Source organism: Heptranchias perlo, chromosome 3, assembly GCF_035084215.1.
Source record: "Heptranchias perlo isolate sHepPer1 chromosome 3, sHepPer1.hap1, whole genome shotgun sequence".
Taxonomy (NCBI): Eukaryota; Metazoa; Chordata; class Chondrichthyes; order Hexanchiformes; family Hexanchidae; genus Heptranchias; species Heptranchias perlo.
Window position 1 is genome coordinate 139905650 of NC_090327.1, and position 20230 is coordinate 139925879.

Genomic DNA, 20230 nt, shown 5'->3' on the forward strand with positions numbered 1-20230 from the left:
GCTGTTGAAGAAGCCTTGGCGAACAGCTGCAGTGCATCCTGTGAATGGTACACACTGCAGCCACAGTGGCCGGTGGTGAAGGGACTGAATGTTTAGGGTGGTGGATGGGGTGCCAATCAAGCGGGCTGCTTTATCTTGGATGGTGTCGAGCTTCTTGAGTGTTGTTGGAGCTGCACTCATCCAAGCAAGTGGAGAGAATTCCATCACACTCCTGACTTGTGCCTTGTCGATGGTGGAAAGGCTTTGGCGAGTCAGGAGGTGAGTCACTTGCTGCAGAATACCCAGCCTCTGACCTGCTCTCGTAGCCACAGTATTTATATGGCTGGTCCAGTTAAGTTTCTGGTCAATGGTGACCCCCAGGATGTTGATGGTGGGGGATTCGACGATGGTAATGCCGTTGAATGTCAAGGGGAGGTGGTTAGACTCTCTCTTGTTGGCGATGGTCATTGCCTGGCACTTATCTGGTGCGAATGTTACTTGCCACTTATCAGCCCAAGCCCGGATGCTGTCCAGGTCTTGCTGCATGTGGGCACGGACTGCTTCATTATCTGAGGGGTTGCGAATGGAACTGAACTCTGTGCAATCATCAGCGAACATCCCCATTTCTGACCTTATGATGGAGGGAAGGTCATTGATGAAGCAGCTGAAGATGGTTGGGTCTACGACACTGCCCTGAGGAACTCCTGCAGCAATGTCCTGTGGCTGAGATGATTGGCCTCCAACAGCCACTACCATCTTCCTTTGTGCTAGGTATGACACCAGCCACTGGAGAGTTTTCCCCCTGATTCCCATTGACTTCAATTTTACTCGGGCTCCTTGGTACCACATTGGGTCAAATGCTGCCTTTATATCAAGGGCAGTCACTCTCACCTCACCTCTGGAATTCAGCTCTTTTGTCCATGTTTGGACCAAGGCTGCAATGAGATCAGGAGCCGAGTGGCCCTGGCGGAACCCAAACTGAGCATCAGTGAGTACGTTATTGGTGAGTAAGTGCCGCTTGATAGAACTGTCGACAACACCTTCCATCACTTTGCTGATGATTGAGCGTAGACTGATGGGGCGGTAATTGGCTGGATTGGATTTTTCCTTTTTGTGGACAGGACATACCTGGGCAATTTTCCATATCAGGTCGATGCCAGTGTTGTAGCTGTACTGGAACAGTTTAGCCAGAGGTGCGGCTAGTTATGGAGCACAAGAATTCAGCACTGCAGCCGGGATGTTGTACGGGCCCATAGCCTTTACTGTATCCAGTGCACTCAGCCGTTTCTTGATATCACGTGGAGTGAATCAAATTGGCTGAAGACTGGCTTCTGTGATGGTGGGGATAATGGGAGAAGGCATAGATGGATCATCCATTTGACACTTCTAGCTGAAGATGGTTGCAAACGCTTCGACCTTGTCTTTTGCACTCACATGCTGGACTCTGCCATCATTGAGGATGGGGATGTTTACAGAGCCTCCTCCTCCCGTTAGTTTAATTGTCCACCACCATTCACGACTTTATTTTTATTTATTCGTTCACGGGATGTGGGTGTCGCTGGCGAGGCCAGCATTTATTGCCCATCCCTAATTGCCCTTGAGAAGGTGGTGGTGAGCGCCTCCTTGAACCGCTGCAGTCCGTGTCGTGTTAGGAAGGGAGTTCCAGGATTTTGACCCAGCGACAATGAAGGAACGGCGATATATTTCCAAGTCGGGATGGTGTGTGACTTGGAGGGGAACGTGCAGGTGGTATTGTGCCTGCTGCTCTTGTCCTTCTAGGTGGTAGAGGTCGCGGGTTTGGGAGGTGCTGTTGAAGAAGCCTTGGCGAGTTGCTGCAGTGCATCCTGTGGATGGTACACACTGCAGCCACAGTGGCCGGTGGTGAAGGGACTGAATGTTTAGGGTGGTGGATGGGGTGCCAATCAAGCGGGCTGCTTTATCTTGGATGGTGTCGAGCTTCTTGAGTGTTGTTGGAGCTGCACTCATCCAAGCAAGTGGAGAGAATTCCATCACACTCCTGACTTGTGACTTGTAGATGGTGGAAAGGCTTTGGGGAGTCAGGAGGTGAGTCACTCGCCGCAGAATACCCAGCCTCTGACCTGCTCTCATAGCCACAGTATTTATATGGCTGGTCCAGTTAAGTTTCTGGTCAATGGTGACCCCCAGGATGTTGATGGTGGGGGATTCGACGATGGTAATGCCGTTGAATGTCAAGGGGAGGTGGTTAGACTCTCTCTTGTTGGCGATGGTCATTGCCTGGCACTTATCTGGTGCGAATGTTACTTGCCACTTATGAGCCCAAGCCTGGATGTTGTCCAGGTCTTGCTGCATGCTGGCTCGGACTGCTTCATTATTTGAGGGGTTGCGAATGGAACTGAACACTGTGCAGTCATCAGCGAACATCCCCATTTCTGACCTTATGATGGAGGGAAGGTCATTGATGAAGCAGCTGAAGATGGTTGGGCCGAGGACACTGCCCTGAGGAACTCCTGCAGCAATGTCCTGGGGCTGAGATAATTGGCCTCCAACAACCACTACCATCTTCCTTTGTGCTCGGTATGACTCCAGCCACTGGAGAGTTTTCCCCCTGATTCCCATTGACTTCAATTTTACTCGGGCTCCTTAGTGCCACACTCAGTCAAATGCTGCCTTCATGTCAAGGGCAGTCACTCAACTCACCTCTGGAATTCAGCTCTTTTGTCCATGTTTGGACCAAGGCTGTAATGAGGTCTGGAGCCGAGTGGTCCTGGCGGAACCCAAACTGAGCATCGGTGAGCAGGTTATTGGTGAGTAAGTGCCGCTTGATGGCACTGTCGACGACGCCTTCCATCACTTTGCTGGTGGGGCGGTAATTGGCCGCATTGGTTTGTCCTGCTTTTGTGGACAGAACATACCTGGGCAATTTTCCACATTGTCGGGTAGATGCCAGTGTTGTAGCTGTAGTGGAACAGTTTGGCTGGAGCACAAGTCTTCAGCACTACAGCTGGGATGTTGTCGGGGCCCATAGCCTTTGCTGTATCCAGTGCACTCAGATATTGGGAGGTGGCCGAGATGGATCATCCACTCGGCACTTCCGGCTGAAGATGGTTGCAAACGCTTCAGCCTTGTCTTGTGCACTCACGTGCTGGACTCCGCCATCATTGAGGATGGGGATGTTTGCAGAGCCTCCTCCTCCCGTTAGTTGTTTAATTGTCCACCACCATTCACGACTGGATGTGGCAGGACTGCAGAGCTTTGATCTGATCCGTAGGTTGTGGAATCGCTTAGCTCTGTCTATAGCATGTTGCTTCCGCTGTTTAGCATGCATGTAGTCCTGAGTTGTAGCTTCACCAGGTCGCCACCTCATTTTTAGGTACGCATGGTGCTGCTCCTGGCATGCTCTTCTACACTCCTCATTGAACCAGGGTTGATCCCCTGGCTTGTTGGTAATGGTAGAATGAGGAATATGCCGGGCCATGAGGTTACAGATTGTGCTGGAATACAATTCTGTTGCTGCTGATGACCCACAGTGCCTCATGGATGCCCAGTTTGAGCTGCTAGATCTGTTCTGAATCTATCCCATTTAGCACGGTGGTAGTGCCACACAACACGTTGGATGGTGTCCTCAGTGCGAAGACGGGACTTCATCTCCACGAGGACTGTGCGGTGGTCACTCCTACCAATACTGTCATGGACAGATGCATTTGCGACAGGTAGATTGGTGATGACGAGGTCAAGTAGATTTTTCCCTCATGTTGGTTCACTCACCACGTGCCGCAGGCCCAGTCTGGCAGCTATATCCTTCAGGACTCGGCCAGTTCGGCCAGTAGTGGTGCTACCAAGTCACTCTTGGTGATGGACATTGAAGTCCCCCACCCAGAGTACATTCTGTGCCCTTGTTACCCTCAGTGTTTCCTCCAAGTGGTGCTCAACATGGAGGAGGGCGGTAGGTGGTAATCAGCAGGAGGTTTCCTTGCCCATATTTGACCTGATGCCATGACATTTCATGGGGTCCGGATTCAATGGTGAGGGACCGGCTCATTGGTTTTCACTCCTGCAAGATTCAACCATTCATTTTGGAAAAGCAAACTGAGAGTAGACAGCTGTTATATTGGTCACTGCAACCTCAAGCTTTAGCTCAGTGAATTATTGGTTTAACAGATGACGTATTCGCCTGTCTCGATGGTGCTATCGCTTCGTACGGAAGTTTGCTGGTTCGAGCCCATTTTTTATTTTTCCTCAGGTTTCATCGGCTCAGAGTTCCAGGGTTTCAACGTGTGTTTTGGATGCAAGAAAATGTTCCGTAGTCATTGCCAGCTGAGCAGTGCTGATATTCCTTCATTCACCCTGTGATCGGAGATCAGGAACATGAATCATATAAAGGAATGGAACATTGGCTTCACGGAAATCCCAAATCTTCTTGACAGACAAGGCCCCGAAAGGCCCGAAGGGAGGGCCCACTGATTGGAGGAGAGCTGGTTCACTGTGACACGGAGATTGCTGTAGTGAGTGAGACCAGACTGTTCCCATGTTCAGAGAATAAATATCACACCCTTTATTATGGAAAAGCGAATCGGTCGGGAGCAGCTGCTAATTTTGTCTTTCGTTTTTTTTGGTATCAGATGTTCCTCGTTGCGTTCCTTTCATCCTGATCACAGAACCGGTTGGAACGTTCCTGTGATCAACGGTGACAATTGCCTCTTATTTTTAAATTGAACAATGGCGGCATCACATTCCTGGTGTCAGAAGCACTGAACTTTTAATCATTCTCTTATGATACAATCTGTAAAATGATGAAATTTTATCACATGCAAAGCACAAAAATCTGAGAGTTTTGCCTGTCTCTTGGTAACAATGTCGGCATCTCCTTTAGTCTGAAATAGAAAGTTATCGGTTGATTAATGGTGATTAAAACAATGATTCAACTACCAACAGGGTTTAATTAGCTTCATGGAATTAATTTAATAGGTTTATAACCCTTGTTAAAGTTAATTCCCTGGACGGGAATCGAACCATGAGATGGTGACAGCGCCCAATCCAAACCAGCAGTCAGTCCACCGAGGAGCTCCCGAGACTGTGCACCAGGCACTGGGAAACTGATGACATTTATTTTTATTTCACTCTTTCGTGATTCATTCAGCTCTGTGTTTATTCTCAGGTCTCTTATCTCTCCCTTCTTTTCAGCATCTGACTGCGGATATTCCTGTGGTCAAATATACAATATCTCACAGCTCCGATATATTTTCTCTTTCTCTGTACAGTTCTGTGTAAAATCAAACTGTACGCAGATACCGACAGTGTCTCTCCCTCACTCCCCACAGGAGCAGCAGGAGATGCCCCTTTAAACTGCCAGTTGCTTCATATGATTGACGATGGATCTGCGTTGCCTTGCAGCTTTCCCAGGAGCGTGAATTTTGGAAATGGAAACATGTCCATCAGCATCCTGTGGTAGTATTTTACCTCACTTCCCATTCCATGTACATGCCTACTTGTACTTGGTGCTGTCATTGCCTGAACATCACCTTCTGTCGCGAGAGTCGTTCGAACAGAAAATGCCACTTTGTGCGAGCAGCTGGTCTGGCACGAAAATGACCGAATTGTAAAGAGGCCAATAGGAAAGGCCGTGTTGGTCTGCTCGCTCGCAGCAAAGAGTTTTCAGCGTTACCTTGTCGTCTATTGGTTAGAATTCGGCACTTTCATCCCCATGGAAACGGTTCGATTATTGTCTGTTTCAACATTCGCATATTATACACTTTACTGTAAGAGGACTGGACTCAAATTGCTGATTTTTTCACTGTGAGGGTGAAGAGACACAAATGTGGAGACATTAGGACCGAATTCATCAGCTGGGTCACACCTTTACTTTTCCGACCGTCTCAGTCTTTCTTTCTTTACTCTTCACTGCTGGTGTTGCAACGTTCAATCAGCCTTGACCGTTCAAGGAAGTCTGAGACATTCATCAGGGGAAAACAGAGAGAGTCAAGAGACAGGGACAGGGAGAGATTAAAGTACAGAAAAAATAGTATTAATGTCAAGTACTGCGAACGAGCAGAATTTAATGTGTAGAATTATCACAAGTACGAAGATACGAGCCCATGGAATCCAGGGTGCCTTGGCACTTTGGATACAAAACTGGCTTAGTGGCAGAAGGCAGAGGGTGATGGTCGAAGGTTGTTTTTGTGACTGGAAGCCTGTGGCCAGTGGGGTACCACAGGGATCGGTGCTGGGTCCCTTGCTGTTTGTGGTCAACATTAATGACTTGGATATGAATGTAAAAGGTATGATCAGTAAGTTCGCTGATGATACAAAGATTGGTAGGGTGGTAAATAGCGAGGAGGATAGCCTCAGTCTGCAGGACGATATAGATGGGTTGGTCAGATGGGCGGAACAGTGGCAAATGGAATTTAACCCGGAAAAGTGCGAGGTGATGCACTTTGGAGGGACTAACAAGGCAAGGGAATACACAATGAATGGGAGGACCCTAGGCAAGACAGAGGGTCAGAGAGATCTTGGTGTGCAAGTTCACAGATCCCTGAAGGCGGCGGAACAGGTAAATAAGGTGGTAAAGAAGGCATATGGGATACTTGCCTTTATTAGCCGAGGCATAGAATATAAGAGCAAGGAGGTTATGATGGAGCTGTATAAAACACTGGTTAGGCCACAGCTGGAGTACTGTGTGCAGTTCTGGTCACCACACTACAGGAAGGATGTGATCGCTTTGGAGAGGGTGCAGAGGAGATTCACCAGGATGTTACCAGGGCTGGAGCGCTTCAGCTATGAAGAGAGACTGGGAAGATTGGGTTTGTTTTCCTTGGAGCAGAGGAGGCTGAGGGGGGACATGATTGAGGTGTACAAAATTATGAGGGGCACAGATAGGATGGATACTAAGGAGCTTTTTCCCTTCGTTGAGGGTTCTATAACAAGGGGACATAGATTCAAGGTAAAAGGCGGGAGGTTTAGAGGGGATTTGAGAAAGATCTTTTTCACCCAGAGGGTGGTTGGAGTCTGGAACTCACTGCCTGAAAGGGTTGTGGAGGCAGGAACCCTCACAACATTCAAGAAGCATTTGGATGAGCACTTGAAATGCCATAGCATACAAGGCTACGGACCAAATGCTGGAATATGGGATTAGATTAGACAGGGCTTGATGACCGGTGCGGACACAATGGGCCGAAGGGCCTCTATCCGTGCTGTATAACTCCATGACTCTATGACTCTAAGTGATCTGTGAGAACAGGTTCTTTCAGACAGTTTTCCAGTTCGACACATGTAGCGCACTGCCATCAGACATTGCTGTTTCAGTGAAAGAATTCTTATCTGCTACCATCTTCAGCTGCTTCATCAATGACCTTCCCTCCGTCATAAGGTCAGAAATGGGGGTGTTCGCTGATGATTGCACAGTGTTCAGTTCCATTCACAACCCCTCAGATAATGAAGCAGTCCGAGCCCGCATGCAGCAAGACCTGGACAACATCCAGGATTGGGCTCATAAGTGGCAAGTAACATTCGCACCAGACAAGTGCCAGGCAATGACCATCTCCAACAAGAGAGAGTCTAACCACCTCCCCCTGACATTCAACGGCATTACCATTGCCGGATCCCACCCTGCCCCCCCAATCAACATCCTGGGGGCCACCATTGACCAGAAACTGGACCAGCCACATAAATACTATGGCTTCAAGAGCAGGTCAGAGGCTGGGTATTCTGCAGCGAGTGACTCACCACCAGACTCCCCAAAGCCTTTCCACCATCTGCAAGGCACATGTCAGGAGTGTGATGGAATACTCTCCACTTGTCTGGATGAGTGCAGCTCCAGCAACACTCAAGAAGCTCGACACCATCCAGGACAAAGCAGCCCGCTTGATTGGCACCCCATCCACCACCCTAAACATTCACTCCCTTCACCACTGGCGCACTGTGGCTGCAGTGTGTACCATCTACAGGATGCACTGCAACAACTCGCCAAGGCTTCTTCGACAGCACCTCCCAAAACCATGACCTCTACCACCTAGAAGGACAAGTTGTGGAGATGCCGGTGATGGACTGGGGTTGACAAATGTAAGGAATCTTACAACACCAGGTTATAGTCCAGCAGTTTTATTTGAAAATCACAAGCTTTCGGAGGCTTTCTCCTTCGTCAGGTGCAGTGTGGGATTCCTTGAAAGTTACCGCATACATAGTCAGAGAACAATGCCTGGTGATTACAGATAATCTTTCCAACTTCCCGTTGTCAAGGCAATCAAAGTGTTCAGACAGCGAGACATTACATACAGGACCACCGAATATACAAATGGCCAGAACAAAAGACAGAGAGAAAGAGAGAGAAAACAACATCCGAAAGGAAGAGAAAGAGAGAGAATGACCCGTTGTATTAAAAACAAAAAACTTTTTTTCGCTGGTGGGGTTACGTGTAGCGTGACATGGGCAAGGACAAGGACAAGGGCAGCAGACACATGGGAACAACACCACCTGCACGTTTCCCTCCAAGTCACACACCATCCCGACTTGGAAATATATCAGCTGTTCCTTCATTGTTGCTGGGTCAAATTCCTCGAACTCCCTGCTGAACAGCACTGTGGGAGAACCTTCACCACACGGACTGCAGCGGTTCAAGAAGGCGGCTCACCACCACCTTCTCAAGGGCAATTCGGTGTGGGCAATAAATGCTGGCCTCGCCAGCGACGCCCACATCCCATGAACGAATAAAAAAAGGCCGCGATTCAATTCACGGTCAATTCAGGAGAATTGTCATTCTGCGTTCATGAGATTGTGTGAATTGGGATATATCCGCATTCAGCTTCAATCTGCAAACCCTCTTGAGACATTTTCCTTTCTCCATGTAGAAGAAGGTTGTGTCGAAGCTGTGTCGGAAAACCACATTTCAAATCCAACACCTTAACATCAGGTCATTGCAACAGCAGGAGACAAATCCCACACGGCTGCAGATCAGGATGTGGAAGGTTCTCACAGGAGATCGATGAGACTGTATGTTCTTGCAGACAGGTTTCCAGCTGGACACATGCAGCCAGTTGCCGTGCGGACATTGCTGTTTCAGTGGGAAAATCCTCGCCTGGTACATGGGAAGTGCGGGCTCGATTTTCGGCCACTGCAGGAGCATTTTCATTCTGCATTCATGAGGTCGCCTGAATTGGGATCTGTTCACGTTCAGCTTCAATCTCCACACCATCTTGAGACATTTTCCTTTCACCATGGGTGTTGCGTCGACAGAACCTCTGCGTTCTGTCCTCTCGGGATCCAACATGCTCTGGAATTAAGTCAATCCTGCCTCCGACACCGCTGACAAGACGTGAGAAACCAATTAGTGAATTTGCACTAAAAATGGTGACAACGCAGAGCTCGTCCGGGATTTGAATCCAGCAACTCTCATAAAGCAATCACAAAATCAACCAAGTGAGAATCATACCACTCGATCAACGAGGCACTATTGGGAAAAGTGTGCAGCCAGTGCAGAACTCGGTGCCCCCCACAGCCGATCAGCCACCCATTCAGGCCTCTTCTATCCATCCAATCACGTTTCCAATGTACAACAATGTCAATTTGTACACAAACTATTTCAGATCAACAATATTCGCCTCTCTTTACCACTTTCCTTTTGAATGTCCGACTTGTATTATCAAGTGAGACTTTGCAGAATTAATTGCTCTGAAGCTAATTGTTGTCCATCTCGGTATCTGTGGATTCGACACTCGCCCACAAGTATGACAGTGACGACACTTCAAAATTACTTCACTGGCTGTAAAGCACTCTGGGACACCCTGAGCTCGTGAAATACGCTTTATAAATTCAAGACTTTCTTTCTTATTCTACTGGGCTACAATTGCTGATTTTTTCACTGTGTGGGTGAAGAGACAGAGATGTGGAGACATTACCGACAAACTGATCAGCTGGGTTGGAATTTTAATTTTCCTGCCGTCTCAGTCTTTCTACCTTTACCCTTCACTGCTGGTGTTGCAGGTTCGAGCAACCTTAGTGGTTAAAGGAAGCCTGAAAAGTCCATCAGGGGAAAAGACCGAGAGACAGAGACAGGGAGAGATCGAGAGATAGAAATATAGAAAAAATAGACTAAATATCAAGTTAGCAGAATTTAAGATGGAGGTTGGGAGAGATAGAATCAGATAATCATAGAATCGTTACAGCACACAAGGAGGCCAATCGGCCCATCGAACCTGTGCCAGCTCTTTATAAGAGCAAAACAGTTAGTCCCATTCCCCCGCTCTTTCACAGTCGCCCTGCAAGTATTTTCCCTTCAAATATTTATCCAATTCCTTTTTGAAAGCCACAATTGAATCTGCTTCCACCCCCTTTCACTATTCCAGATCATAACTACTCGCTGCGTAAAAAAGGATTTACTCATTTCGCCTTTGGTTCTTTTGCCAATCACCCTTATTATGTGTTCTCCGGTTCTCGATCCTTCCGCCAATGGGAACAGCCTCCCGTTATTTACTTTATCGAAACGCTTCATGGTTTTGAACACTTCTATCAAATCTCCTCTCAACCGTCTCTGCTCGAAGAACAACCCCAACTTCTCCAGTCTGTCCACGTAACTGAAGTCCCTCACCCCTGGAACCATTCTAGTAAATATTTGCTCCACCCTATTGCAGACCTTCACATCCTTCCTACAGTGTGGTGCCCAGAGTTGGACATAATACTCGGGTTGTGGCCGAACCAGTGTTTTATAAAGGTTCAACATAACTTCCTTGCTTTTGAACTCTGTGCCTCTATTTATAAAGCCCAGCATCCCGTATGGTTTTTTAACCACTTTCTCAACCTATCCTGCCACCTTCAAAGATTTGTGCACATACACACCCAGGTCTCTGTTCCTACACCCAATTTAGAATTGTACCATTTAGTTTATACTGCCTCTCCTCACTCGTCCTCTAGGACGGTAGAGGAGGCTTTAAATTAATTAGAGGGGGGGAAAGGGAGGGTTCAGTGGGGCGAAGTTTAGATTGATAAAGAGAAAAGACAAGGAAGGAGTACAGGAAAGTGATGGGAGTAATGATAAACAGTGTGTCAGGAAGGGACAGAGCGTACAAACATAGGATTGCACCAGCAAATGGGGCCGGTGTACGAAAGGATAGTAAAAAGACAAAATTAAAGGTTCTTTATCTGAATGTGCACGGCATTCGTAATAAGATAGATGAATTGACGGTACAAATAGAAACAAATGGGTTTGATCTCGTGTCCATTACAGAGACGTGGTTGCAAGGTGACCAAGGTTGAGAGCTAAATATTCAGGGTTATTTGACATTTCGGAAGGATAGGAAAAAAGGTAAAGGAGGTGGGGTAGCTCTGTTAATAAAGGATGAAATTGGTATAATAGTGAGAAATGATCTTAGCTCAGAAGATCAGATATCGAATCAATTTGGATGGAGATAAGAAATAGCAAGGGGAAGAAATCACTGGTGGGAGTAATATATAGGCCCCTAACAGTAACTACACTGTAGGGCAAAATATAAATCAGGAAATAAGGAGGGCTTGTAAAAAAGGTAATGCAATAATCATGAGCGATTTTAACTTTCACATAGATTGGACAAATTAAATTGGCAAAAGTAACTCTGAGGAAGATTGCATCGAGTGTATTCGGAACTGTTTCTTCGATCAATATGTCGGGGAACCAACCAGGGAACAGGCCATTTTGGATCTGGCAATGGATAACGAAACAGGATTAATTAATGATCTCAAAGTAAAGGATCCCTTGGGAAGCAGTGATCATAACGTGATAGAATTTCACATCCTGTTTGAGAGCGAGGATCTCGGGTCTGAAACTACTGTATTAAACTTAAATAAGGGCAATTACAAAGGAATGAGGGCGGAATTGGCTAAAGTGGACTGGGGAAACAGATTAGATGGTATGATGGTGGATAAGCAGTGGCAAACATTTTAAAATATATTTCATGAGTCGCAACAAAAATATATCCCTGTGAGGAGGAAAGACTCCACAAAAAGGGTGAACCAACCATGGCTAACTAAGGAAGTCAAGGATGGTATTTGGTTAAAAGAAAAAGCATACAACATGGCAAAGATTACTGGTAAGCCTGAAGATTGGGAAAACTTTAAAAACCAGCAAAGGATGACTAAAAGAATAATAAAGAGGGAGAAAATCAATTATGAGAGTAAACTCGCAAGAAATATAAAAACTGACAGTAAAAGCTTCTGCAAGTATATAAAAAGGAAGAGGGTAGCAAAAGTAAACATTGGTCCCTTGGAGGATGAGACTGGGGAAATAATAATGGAAAACAAGGAAATGGCAAAGGAATTGAACAGTTATTTTGTATCTGTCTTCACATTAGAAGACACTAATAATATACCAATAATAGTAGATAATCAAGGGGAAAAAGCGAGGAAGGAATTAAAAACAATCACTATCACGAGACAAAAAGTACTCGGTAAATTCATGGGTCTAAACGCTGCCAAGTCCCCTGGACCTGATGACTTACATCCGAGGGTCTTAAAGGAAGTAGCGACAGAAATAGTGGATGGATTGCTTGTATTCTTCCAAAATTCACTAGATTCTGGAAAGGTCTCAGCGGATTGGAAAACCGCAAATGTATCATCACTATTCAAGAATGGAGTGAGACAGACAACAGGTAAATATAGACCAGTTAGCCTAACATCTGTCATTGGGAAAATGCTAGAATCCATTATTAAGGAAGTAATAGCGGGTAATTTGGAGACTCATAATACAATCAAGGAGAGTCAACATGGTTTTATGAGGGCGAAATTGTGTCTGACAAATTTGTTAGAGTTTATTGAGGAAGTAACGGGCAGGGTGGATAAAGGGGAACCAATGAATGCAGTATATTTGGATTTCCAAAAGACATTCAATAAGGTGCCCACATAAAAGGTTACTGCACAAGATAAGAGCTCATGGTGTTGGGGGTAATATACTGGCATGGATAGAGGATTGGCTAACTAACAGAAAACAAAGAGTCAGGATAAACAGGTAATTTTCGAAATGGCAATCTGTAACTAGTGGGGTGCCACAGGGATCGGTGCTGGGCCCTCAACTATTTACAATATATATCAATGACTTGGATGAAGGAACATTGTGTATTGTGGCCAAATTTGCAGATGATACAAAGGTGGAAAAGTAAGTTGTGAGGAGGACACAAAGTGTCTGCAAAGGGATATCGACAGGTTAAGCGAATGGGCAAAAATTTGGCAGATGGAATATAATGTGGGAAAATGTGAAGTCATCCACTTTGGGAGGAAAAATTAAAAAGCAAAATATTCTTTGAACAGAGAAATACTGCAAAATGTTGCAGGACAGAGGGATCTGGGTGTCCTCGTCCATGAAACACAAAGGGCTCGATATTACCAGGGCGGTGGGTTCGCGGCGGGGGGTCAATTGGACACTTGGGTGAAATCAGTCTGCCCCGAACTCAATCGCAGGCTGATTGGATCCACTTACCTCTTGTTCCGGGTTCCCCACTGCTGATCTGTGCGTCGGGCGGGCTGCACATGCACAGTAAGGTCTGTCAGCTGGAGGAGCCCTATTTAAAGGGGCAGTCCTCCACTGACAGATGCTGCAACAAATAGAAAAAATTACAGCATGGAGCAGCCCAGGGGGAAGGCTGCTCCCAGTTTAATGATGCCTCACTTCAGGTATCAATAGATGGGGTGAGGAGGAGGGGGAGGACAAAGATCTACCCCCGGCGGGCGGGAGGAAGCGGCCTTGCCTCTGCCACCAGGAAGGCCTGCCTCGAGGTGGCAGAGGAGGTCACCTGCACCACCAACATATCACAAACCTGCATACAGTGCAGGAGGCGCTCCAATGACCTCAGTTGGTCAGCCAAAGTGAGTACACTTACTCATTCCCCTACACTCCATCTGCCACATCACTGCCCCCACCCCACATCTCCTTCTGCACTGCCAACACTACTCTGTCACATCACCCCTCACACCCACTCAAACCTCATCCTCATCTTACCTGCACTTACTCACCTCGCCAGTACTCATCCCGCCACTACCACTCAACCCAATCCTCATACAATCCCATGGCTCTATCTCATACTCACCCTCTCGTGCATCTCTTTCACAGTCAGCCTCACTCAACCTGCCACTACCTGTGCTGCAGCCACAGGACATGCATCACATGTGTGCAGTAGGCAGCGTAAGGCAAACGTGTCGTGAGCATGAAGTGGATGCACAAGGGTGTTTGAGGGTTTGTCATGGTTTTCACTAATATTTAATTTCTGAACAACTCACATTACATATTATATTGGCACCACGACTGCCATGTCTTTGTGCAATAAAGCCCTTTCCTGAGGATCACAATGAAGACCCACAACTGATGCCACCCATTGGCCCCGATTTCAGCACCTGCTATCGGGTGCGTTCTCGGCGGGGGGGCCCCGAAAATCGGGAAATCCATGAGCCCGACCGGATCCCGCCTCGATCCCGCCCACTTCCGGGTTCCCCGCTGAGGCGCCGGCGTGCGCGCGCAGCCCCCGCTGGTGGGAATCCCACAGGCAATTAAAGCCAGCGGGATGCCACTTGAGAGTATTTATGTAGCTATTTCAGGTCATTAACTGACCTGATTGAGCTGTTTTAGTAGGAAGGGTGGGATTTTACATTGAACTGAGACTGTTTCCCATACTGGGGGAAACACTCTCACTCCAAACGGACGTGTTGCAGCCAGCAGCCTGTGGCAGCTGCCAAGGTGCATTCCACAGGTGTGGGGGGAGAGCCTTCACCAACGCAGGAGGACACTCCGTAACATTGGGCAACGCCTGCCCTCCACCACCCTCCTCCAAGCAAGAAGATTCACCGACGTTGAACCACAACCCCGGTGCGAGGACACAATTACCTACCGTGCAGAACCCCGCAGACCTACACCTTCCAGATGGGGGCCGCCTTGACCTCCTCGGAGGACGAACAGCATGACCAGCCTCAGCAGCCTCGCAGTCCACGCCGTCCGCCTCAGAGACGCGGAGCCCACCAACACGGTGCTGTGGCACATCCACCTGCACAGCAGGAGGGAGGGCAACCGCAGAGAGAGATGCGTCGCAGGAGGCACTACCCTCCGCACAGGGTCTACAGACCGAGGCTCAGCTTCCTGGACCTCTCTGAGGAGCAGTGCATACGGAGGCTCAGAGTCACTCGCCAGGTAGTCGCCGACATCTGCAGCCTCCTTAATAACGAGCTGCTCCCGGATGGACCAAGCAGCATCTTCTTACCCGTCGCCGTCAAAGTCACCACTGCCCTCAACTTCTTCGCCTCCGGATCCTTCCAGGGTGCCACCGGGGACATCACCGGGGTCTGTCAGTCGTCTGCACACAAGTGCATAAGGCAGGTTACCGATGGGTTGTTCCACAGGGCCTCGCACTACATCAACTTCGCCATGGACGAGCGCAGCCAGATGGAGAGGGTGGTTGGATTCCATGCTGTGGCTGGCTTCCCACGGGTGCAGGGTATAATCGATTGCACCCACATAGCAATACGGGCACCTCCACATGAGCCAGGACTGTTCATCAACAGGAAGGGGTATCACTCCATGAACGCCCAGCTCATCTGTGACCACCGCCAGAGATTCCTACACGTGTGCGCCAGATACCCTGGCAGCTGCCACGATGCCTTCGTCCTCAGGGAGTCCACTGTCCCACCCCTCTTCCACGCACCCAACACCGTCAACGGCTGGCTCCTCGGTGACAAGGGATATCCCCTGCACACGTGGCTTATGACACCTCTGAGGAACCCCATCACCGAGCCGCAGCGTCGATATAATGACAGCCACGTTGCTACCAGGTCTGCAATTGAGCAGGCTATAGGGCTGCTCAAGATGTGCTCCAGGTGCCTTGATCATTCTGGGGGAGCGCTCCAATACACGCCACTCAGAGTGGGACGAATTATAGTTGTCTGCTGTGCCCTGCACAACATGGCCCAACAGAGAGGGGTGCCGCTGGAGGAGGCCCCATGCACATCCACCACCCACATTGAGGACAACGATGAGGAGGAGGAGGAGGAGGAGGAGGAGGAGGAACGACCCATGGGCTGAACACCGGCTCACCTGGATGCTCGTCAGGCCAGGGAGGCACTCATATGTCAACGGTTCTCGTAACATCAGACTGTCTGAGGCGTTCACATCTCATCACGTGCAAAGACGAGGTGCCATACCAGCCCCCTCCACAGAAGAGTGGTGCCAGTACTCCTGCACCCACTGTAGTGTGGCCAATGGGTGGGACCAGGTATCCGCCGTCATGATGAGCCGCACGGAAGGGACCTATTGCACAAGCTGCTGAAGAATGGACAAGAGGTGGCAGCAGTGGTGAGAACAATTGTGTTTATTCTGTCTGTTCAGTCAACGACTGTAAACAAAAACATAACAAAGTGTCACACCCTGGTGCATTCCCTTTGTGATCATAACACCTTTGCCTTACGTTTCTGGGAACCCCTCCGTGGTGCTACCCCTGTGGCTCCAGCAGAGGTAGTGGCAGGTTGCTCCTGTTCGTGCCCTGACCGGGTAGATGCTTTGGGCCGACGCCCCCTGGGTTTCGGAGCCCGTGAGGGCACCTCCACAGACTGCTCCTCCTGCACCTGTGCAGGGGCAGACTCAGCCACCTGGAGAGGAGGCACCATTGCGGGTACTGGTTGAGAGGGGGGCAACGGGTGAGATGTGGGGGCACCTTGAGTAGCGTCCCCACTTCCATGTCCCCGTTCACCATCTTCCCTCTCATGGCTGAGGCCCACATCACTCCTTCCACCCTGCTGGACGGCAGTTTGGATGACCTGTGTGAGACCTTGCAAGGCCACCTCCAATGTATCTGTCAGCCTGTTTATGGCGGCGGAATGTTGCTCACCCTGAATCCGAACAGCCGTTGTCAGGGCCTGGATGGACTCAATGCTGAGCTGTGCATGACGCTCGAGGGAGGCTAGCCTGTCCTCCACCGCAGACGTTCCCGCACCTACCCGCGACACTTTGTCGCCGATACCCTCCTGTACGTGCGCCAACATTGCCCGCATGCAGGAGTTGGACTCCTCCATCACCTGCGCGATTGTGGACAGTGCGCGTGGCACCTCTCCCAGTACCTTGGCAATCTGCTGGTGCCCCTCAATGACTCTCCTTTTGACTGGTGGCCCCCTGGGTTCAGCATCTGGGTCCGGCTGAGCAGAGCCTGGAGAAGAGTGCTCCCACCGACGCGGACCCTCCGCGGCTGCCCCTGCCACCAGGGTCTGCTCATGCTCATATGTGCGCGGTGACTCACCATGTGCAATCCCAACTGATTGAGGAGGGGGACCCACCGAGGTGTGTGTATCTGCGCTGGTGGATGCTTGGCTCATATGTGACGATGGACCCTCAGAGACCGGCATGTCCTCTGAGGAATCGCCCTCCACAGAAACGGTGCTCGCAGACGGCCCTGCAAGAGAACAAGGGGCAATATCAGTCATGTGGACAAATGTTGCGTTGCGGCAGATGCCAGGTGATGCTAAAATCATTCGCGATCATGGGTGCTGAGTGTCAGCTTTCCCTTACCGAACGTTTCTGCAGCCCCCGCCTCGCCATCCGCCACGGACAGGCAATGTAGCGTGTGGCTGATCTCCAACGCCTCCACCTCTGCGTCCGTCAGAACCACCTGGTGTGGCGGGCCCCCTCCGGTGCGTGCCCTTTCCCGGGCGTTCTTGCATCTCTTCTCCTGTCAAGGCAAAACACAGATGCGTGATTGCGTGATGATTGCATTGTGAGACGCTTCAAGCATTGGTGTGGGTGGGTTGAGCGTGTGGGAGATGGATGGGAGGATGCGTGTGCCACATGCCCATCCCATTGTATGGGGATTGGGGTGTTTGGTAGTGTTCGGGTCGGGACAGGGACGGTGGGTACGTGCAGGCACGGTGAGGATGATAGTTGAGTGGCTGTGTGGATTGATGCGGGAGCGCTGTGGTGGCAGTGCAGAAGGGGTTGTGCGGTGTTTGAGGTGATGTGGAAGATGGAGTGTGGGAGAGTGCGTTAGTGTACTCACTTTGCCGGACCGAGTGAGGTCATTGAATCTCTTCCGACACTGGATCCATGTTCTGGTGGTGTTGCCCCTGCTGCTGACCTCCGCGGCCACCTCCGCCCAGGCCTTCCTGGTGGCGGAGCCTGGGCACCTCCTTCCGTCGCTGGGGAACAGCGTCTCCCTCCTCCTCCTTACCCCGTCCAGCAGCAGCTGGAGTGCGTGGTCAGAGAATCGTGGGGCAGCCTTACCCCTGGGGTGCTCCATGTTGCGCTACCTCTTGTTTGCAGCTGGAGGGGCATTGGTGGACTGCCCCTTTAAAGAGAGCTCCACCATCGCTCAGACGTCACTGCGCATGCGCAGGCCGCCGGTGCGCAGCTGAGAAGCGAAGAACCCGTAACCACTGCTTAATGGCCTCAATCATCCTGTGATCGTGCAGGGGACGCACTCAGTTCACTGGCCGCGTTTTCCACACGCCCGATGGACCACCCGCCGAGAACCCGCACCCCTGGTAAAATCGGGCCCATGGGGCCTGATGTTAGCAGGGCTGCGGGTTCTCGGCGGGGGGACTATCGGGCGCGTGCGTAACGCGCCCGGTGAAATGAGTCAGTTTCCCGCGCGACTGTAGGATCCAATCCACTAATTGGAGCCACTTACCTGCTCCTCCGGGTTCCCCACTGCTGATCTGCGCGTCGGGCGGGCTGCACATGCGCAGTAAGATCTGTCAGCTGGAGGCGCTCTATTTAAAGGGGCAGTCCTACACTGACAGATGCTGCAACAAATAGGAAAAATTACAGCATGGAGCAGCCCAGGGGGAAGGCTGCTCCCAGTTTAATGATGCCTCACTTCAGGTATCAATACATGGTGTGAGGAGGAGGGGGAGGACAGAGATCTTCCTCCCGGTGGGCGGGAGGAAGCGGCCTGCCTCTGCCACCAGGAAGGCCTGGCTCGAGGTGGCAGAGGAGGTCACCTGCGCAACCAACATATCGCCCACCTGCATACAGTGCAGGAGGCGCTCCAATGACCTCAGTTGGTCAGCCAAAGTGAGTACACTTACTCATTCCCCTACACTCCGTCTGCCACATCACTGCCCCCACCCCACATCTCCTTCTGCATTGCCAACACTACTCTGTCACATCACCCCTCACACCCACTCAAACCTCATCCTCATCTTACCTGCACTTACTCACCTCGCCAGTACTCATCCCACCACTACCACTCAACCCAATCCTCATACAATCTCATGGCTCTATCTCATACTCACCCTCTCATGCATCTCTTTCACGGTCAGCCTCACTCAACCTACCACTACCTGTGCTGCAGCCACAGGACATGCATCACATATGTGCAGTGGGAAGCGTAAGGCAAACGTGTTGTGAGCATGAAGGGGATGCACAAGGGTGTTTGAGGGTTTGTCATGGGTGTTACGTATATTGAATTTCTGAACAACTCACATTACATATTATATTGGCACCACTACTGCATCGTCTTCGCGAATCTTGTCTGGTTTGTGCAATAATGCCCTTTCCTGAGGATCACTATGAAGACCCACAACTGATGCCACCCATTGTGTCACTGCAGAGTGGGTGCAGGTGTATTTTCAGGGCTCTTTTGTGCAGACGGCTGAGAGACGTCGGCGATGTCCCCGGTGGCACCCTGGAAGGATGCGGAGGAGAAGTTGTTGAGGGCAGTGATGACTTTGACAGCGACAGGTAAGAAGATGGTGCTCGGGCCAGCAGGGAGCAGCTCGGCATGAAAGAGGCTGCAGATGTCCATGACGACATGTCGAGTGACTCTGAGCCTCTCTGTGCACTGCTGCTCAGAGAGGTCCAGGAGGCTGAGCCTCGGTCTGCGGACCCTGTGGCGAGGGTAGTGCCCTCTGCGACGCATCTCTCTCTGCGGTAGCCCTCCCTCCTGCTGTACAGGTGGATGTGTCACAGCACTGTGTTGTGGAGCTCCACGTGTCAGAGGTGGATGGCGTGGATGGCAAGGCTGGTGAGGCTGGTGATGCTGTTCGCCCTCCGAGGAGGTCATGACTGCAGCTACGGCGGCCCCCATCCGCAAGATGTACATCCGAGGGGGTCCGCAAGGTAGGTACATGTCTCCGGACCCCGGGGTAAGTGTGCAGATTGGTGACTTTGACTGTCAGGAGGAGGGTGGTGGAGGCCAAACTTTGTCCCAAGTGACAGAGTGGCCTCCTGCAATGGGTGAGGGTCTCCCCCCACACCTGTCAAATGGACCTTTGCAGCTGCCACAGGCTGACAGCTGCAACACGTCCATTTGACCTGGGAGTGTTTCCCCCAGTGTGGAAAACAGTC